Raw genomic sequence first — 5,734 nt, 5'->3', positions numbered from 1 at the left:
AAAAAAAAAAAAAGAAAGAAAGAAACTACCAAAAGACACAGTTCCAAATTTTTCAAGAACAATTGAAATCTTGAAAGATAAACTAAATGAGCCATAGTCATCTCTCTTGACTAAGAATGACTTGTTTGAGGAGTAAATCCTACCCTAACCCAGCCTGATAACCTCATTTGTAACCTGTCATCATGGCGAGGGCCCCCACACTCTTACATCCATCTGTCCTCATCACTATAGATGTGGGCCCTACAGGTGGCCTGTCAGAAATTGTTGGTGGTAATAGTGAGCATTAAAGGCCTCACAAATTTCAAAGTACCTTCATATGGGATTCACAGATGAAACTCCTAAACAGATGATCCTTTTCTTCCTTTTTTTTTTTTAAAACAGGAAAAAGCAACTCAGGCCATGAGCTCAACTTTTAATCCTCTGTGGAAAGTTGCAAAGCAGGAAATGCATACCTCGATCAAGAAAATGGTGAACACGTTTTATAGAACCGATTTCCTTTGGGTCCATCTTCCTTTTCTGGGACAGAAAATAACTAAAATGATTTAGGGAACAGCCAAATATTTTCTTTAACCTTAGAGTTCTTAGAGAAATGTATTTTTCTCATGAGACAGGAGATTTTCATTTTCTTATACATGTTCTGTTTTATGACTTAATATTTTCCACACCCCATCAAACAAAAGGATCTTAGAGAAAACCAGGTGCCCAAAACTAAAGAGTACTATTAGTGGTGAATTGGAGACAACCTTGAGCAAAATCAGCTCTTAGCCAATATGGCCATCTGTCAGTGATATGGATTTGTTTGTTTTCTGTAGCTTATTCTTTTTGTCAAAGTTGTATAGAGAAAATGACTCTTGATATTAGCTGATTTAAGCATTGGTCCCCTTTAAAAGTGAAAATTCTATTTAACTAATTTGATTACTCCCATAGCTAAAAGGGTACTTGGAAATGAGAAATTTTATTTTTTTCAAAGTTTAGAATATCTAGTGGAATGCATATTAATACACCAGTCAGAGGGTTTGACAAAATGAATAGTGAAAAGCAAGCCTTTGCTTACAAAGGACTGTTACCCCAATATATAACCAGCTATTAAAACTCAACAACACTCGACTGAACACTCAGACTTAAAATGAACAAAACTCAGGACAGACACTTTACTAAATAAGATTCTTCAACTCCTAGCTTTTTGGCCTGAGCAACTATCATGATAAAGTTGCCATTTCCTGAGATGGGAATGCTCCCTGGGCAAGGGTATATATACTACATTACCTTACCCAAAGCTGAACTACATTTCCTAATTTTTTTTCCTCTAGATCTGTCCACTGTTGTATGAATAGCCTACAGTTCTAGGTTAGGGTGGTCAGAATAAAAACTGATGAGATCTGGAAGGCAGAACTGGAGCATCAGGTGTTACACCTTGAAGATTTGTGCCAGGTACCAGGCACTGCTGCAGTTCACACACACTGTTGCTGACCTGGTAAAGAGTCTCCAGTGATGGTATGGAAGAGGGGTAGGCAGTAGCTGTAATCTCAGTTCTCACTGGATCTCTTTCCCCTCAGCTTTTCTGAATCCAGGGCCAGGTTTCTATACAGCTCAGTGAGAAGGGAAGTAGACCCTTCTATAAGTTACCTCTATCATTAGGGTTCAAGGCAGTGAGCCCAAGACAGGATAATCCTCACTGGTCCCATTAAACCTTGTGAGCCTTGATTTCTTGTGTTTCATCCCCTACTTTTCTTGCTTTCTTGCACTACTAAACCGCCATGAATCAGGTTCACTCTTTAAGACAGAAGCAACAGCCCTCCATCAATCCCAGTAGCTTCCCTTAGTGATTCCTGATGGATAATGACTTTGCTCTTATTCTTCCACTGTTTTCTCCCACACCTTACTTCCCTAGCTTCTGCCATGATTGTATGGAGCCTGATTCCTATAAATAAATGCTATTCTACAGCACACACAGTGATTCCAATTCGTTGTTGAAACGCCACCGATGCACTGCCAAAGGAGCTAGTTGTGACCAGAAGTTCAGTTTCAATGTGTGAAATTTAGACTTTCTATTCAGCATCCAGGTAAAGATTTTGAATAGGAAAGCTTGATGTTTCGAGTAGTATGTGGTCCAGGCTAGAGATAGAAATTGACAAGACATTTGTATACTGGTAAAGCTAAGCCATACAGGTAAAGCAAAAACATATATCATTAAAGTTATCAGTGTATATGTTAAATCAATGTATACATAGTCTTAAAGCCAACAGATGAGATGAACTCACTGAAGCATTAAAGGCTAGCAGAGAAAAATCAGTAAAAATACTGGATAAGGACTGCTCTAATATTAAAAATAAAAAGTGCCAGATGTGGCGTCTCACACTTGTAATCCCAGCATTTGGAAGCCAAGGCTGGAGAATTGCCATGAGTTCCAGGCCAGCCTGAACTACAGTGTGAAGCTCTGTCTCAGACAATACAAAAAGAAGAAAAGGAGATGGGGGAGAGAAAGTATAGTTAGGTATGAAGGTACAGGCCAATATTCCAAGCACTCTGGAGTCTGAGACAGAAGACTCACAAGCTCCAGGCCAGCCTGGGCTACCTAGAGAGAGACACTCTTGTCTCAAGGAAAAAGTTACTCATGGTAAGTCATCAATAAATGAAAACTGGCTGAATAATAGAGGAGTAAGGGCTGACAAGGTCATTCACGCCTCCATGGACGGCCCCATGATCATGTGTATATGGGCAGCTCAAATGGACTCAGTAGGTTATTACAAAAGAAACACATGAAATTGAAAAGAGGTGAGGGGTGGGCATGATTTAGGAGGAGTTAGGGGTGGTGAGGGCGATTAATATGATCAAAATACATATTCAATGCTCAAATGATTAGTAAAATGTTATGTATTTTAAAGCTGACCAAATAAAACTGGTTCAGGAGTTTAAAGAAGAAACCATGGGAAAGTCTGTTTTATGCTAAAAGAGCAAACACTGAGTGAAGGCTTAAGACAAGTATTAAGATAAACAAAAGGTCTTAGTTGCTTAATAAACCTAAAATATTTGAGGATGGTCATAGATTGTTTCCAAAGCAGATAAATAAAATACTATGCTAGTCTACTTTTTAAATATACTTTCTTTTTAAACTGTTGGTGGTGGTTTTGTTTGCATCTGACCAAAGACTCAATTAAGAAAAATGGTAAGTTTTAGGACATTAGCAAGAACAATTAGAATAAAAACAAAATTAAACAAATTATTATAGGCTGATTCACAGCCATAGATGATTTGGTCTCCCAGGGAACATTTGGAAGTGTCTACAAATATGTGTGGCTGTCATACACTGCAGGAGGCTGCTACTGGCGTCCAGTAGGTAGAGACTGAGCATGCTTGTAAACATCCCACAAAGCATAGGTTGGCTCCCAAGGTGAGTGGTGATAACGCAGAGTGAGAAATTATGACTTTGGGTATGACTACTTATCACAAGAAGTAGAGCAAAAATCGTTTTTTTTTTTTCCGCGCACACACACATACACACATCAGATCCCCTAAAACTGGAGTTACAGGTAGTTGTGAGCTTCCTGACCTGGGGCTGGGAACCAAACTTCAGCTCCAGTCCTCTGTGAGAATAGTGCATGTAGCAAGCTCTTCTAACCTCTTCTAAGTGCTGAGCTATCTCCAGCCCCACCCTGCCCTAAAAAAAGATGGAGGAAAAGAAAGAGGTAGAAACAGAAGGTGCTACAGAGTAGATATCATACACAGTGGCATTGTATTCAGTTGTAAAGGAAAACAAAATTTACTGGAAAATAGATGTTTCTGGTTAGTGGTTAGTGTTAAGGTGACTGAAACTCAGAAAGGCAAAAAAATTTCATGTTCTCCCTTAGTGCATATCCTAGCCTGTGGTGTATGAATACAAATAAACAGATGTAAGGGTGAGTGAAGCCTTACAAAACTGGAAAGAAACACAAGAGAGAAATAATCAGAGGTGAAGAAGATGGGGGTGGGGGTAGTCAAAAGGATTCCTGGGACTTGAAAGAGGAAGAGACTGGAGGGAGGCTGCATGAGCGTCAGGGTTCATGAGTGGAGTAGAAGGCTCATTAAACAGCCAGGTAGTGGTGGAGCATGCCTTTAATCCCAGCACTTGGGAGGCAGAGGCAGGCAGATTTCTGAGTTCAAGCCCAGCCTGGTCTACAGAGTGAGTTCCAGGACAGCCACGGCTACACAGAGAAACCCTGTCTTGAAAAACCAAAACCAACCAACCAAACAGAAGGCTCATTAATTGTAGAAAAGGCATTTGCTGGGAGGAAGAGGGACCACTGAGAGGATGGGAGGCAGATGAGAGAGCCTGGAGTTGACAATCATCAGGAACCCTCCTATGCTAAAGTAGATGTACCCTGGGACAACAGCCATGGGGTAGCATTTGCAGCTATGCTCATAAATAGCAAAGAAAGCTATAAAGTTGCCCTCTGTTTGTCCCTTCCTTCCCCCACCAAAATAAAAGCAAACCCAGGAGATATTAAGGGGGAAAAAAGTTATGGAAAAGCAAAATATAAGTTAATGATCCAAACCTTTGGTTAGCTTCACTTCAGATATAGAAATTTTTTTTTAAAGTGATATTGAAAATAAGAGTCTGGGGAGACAGTTCTACTGGAAAAGTACCTGCCTCACAAGCATGAGGACCTAGGTTCAGTTCCTCAGTGCCCATATAAAAAAAGCCTCCTACCACTCACTGTAGCCCTGGGAGAAGAGACAGGCAGACCCCCAGAGCTCAATGGCCAGCCAGTTTAAACAGTGCTAAGCACTGAATTTACTGAGAGACCCTGTCTCAAAAGACAAGATGAAGACTGAACAATCCAGGGAGACATCCAATGTTTACCTCTGCCCTCCTTATATATAAAAACACAGGTGTACACATACCTGGATGCACATACACATACAATGCACATGCAGACCCTTTATACATATATATAAATCATATACCAAAAACAGAAAGGAAAAAAGTAAACCCTCTGTGCTTCTCCAGAAGGGTCCATCTTCCAAAGAATAACCAGGGAGCTAGAAAGCCACACTCTTTTTTTCTATGTTTGTGTGTAGGCTTGTTTTTGGTGGTTGGTGGTTGGTGGTGGTGGTGGCAGCAGCTGCAGCCAGTTTGGTTTTTGTTTTCCCATACTACAGGTTGAGCCTAGGAGCTTGCTTGCCTATGGTTAGTCAAGTGACATCAAGAAATTATATGTCCAGCCCTAAAAACCCATTTCTATCTGTTCCTTAATATCGGTCATTTCAAAGAAACTAAGGCAAAAAGTTTCTAATCTAACCAAATATAAAATAGCTACAATGATATGTAACAATCACAATTCCTATTGATTTCTTAAAGCCTTTATCTGAGCCTGCTGGCCCAGCACGCAGTAGGCAAAGGTAAGCAGATCTCTGTGAGTTTGAGGTCAGTCTCATCTACATGTGAGTTCCAGGGCCGCCAGGGCTACACAGTGAGACCTTGTCTCAAAAAACAAAACAAACAAAAACAAAAGAAAGAAAAAAGCATTTACTGTAAATCTGTCTACTTCAGGGGTTTCACAGATTTATCTTGGGTTCTTGTCATTACAGGTAATCACTGTGAATATTGTGTGTCACTGCGTTATGTAAATCTAAACATTAGAGAATCTTCTAAACAGCTGTCAAAAAAACAGACTGGCAAATTTCAAGGCAACAATGGGACTAGGAAACAAGATTCTATAAATAGAATCCATAGAAGAAATTCATCATCACAAAA

The 5,734-nt window shown here is 40.0% G+C and overlaps 1 protein-coding gene across 1 annotated transcript in view; it reads left to right on the top strand.

Moving 5' to 3' along the window:
* The window catches only part of LOC116093613 (mitochondrial intermembrane space import and assembly protein 40-like), a 7,066-nt gene extending 5,113 nt beyond the window's left edge, over positions 1-1,953 (top strand). The window contains exon 3 of the mRNA XM_031375163.1: positions 382-1,953. The gene's annotated coding sequence lies outside the window, so the exon portion shown is untranslated. The remainder of the gene's footprint in view (positions 1-381) is intronic.
* The last annotated feature ends 3,781 nt before the right edge of the window (positions 1,954-5,734 follow it).

Source organism: Mastomys coucha, chromosome X, assembly GCF_008632895.1.
Source record: "Mastomys coucha isolate ucsf_1 chromosome X, UCSF_Mcou_1, whole genome shotgun sequence".
Classification (NCBI taxonomy): Eukaryota; Metazoa; Chordata; class Mammalia; order Rodentia; family Muridae; genus Mastomys; species Mastomys coucha.
This window is presented reverse-complemented; position numbering and strand designations above follow the sequence as displayed.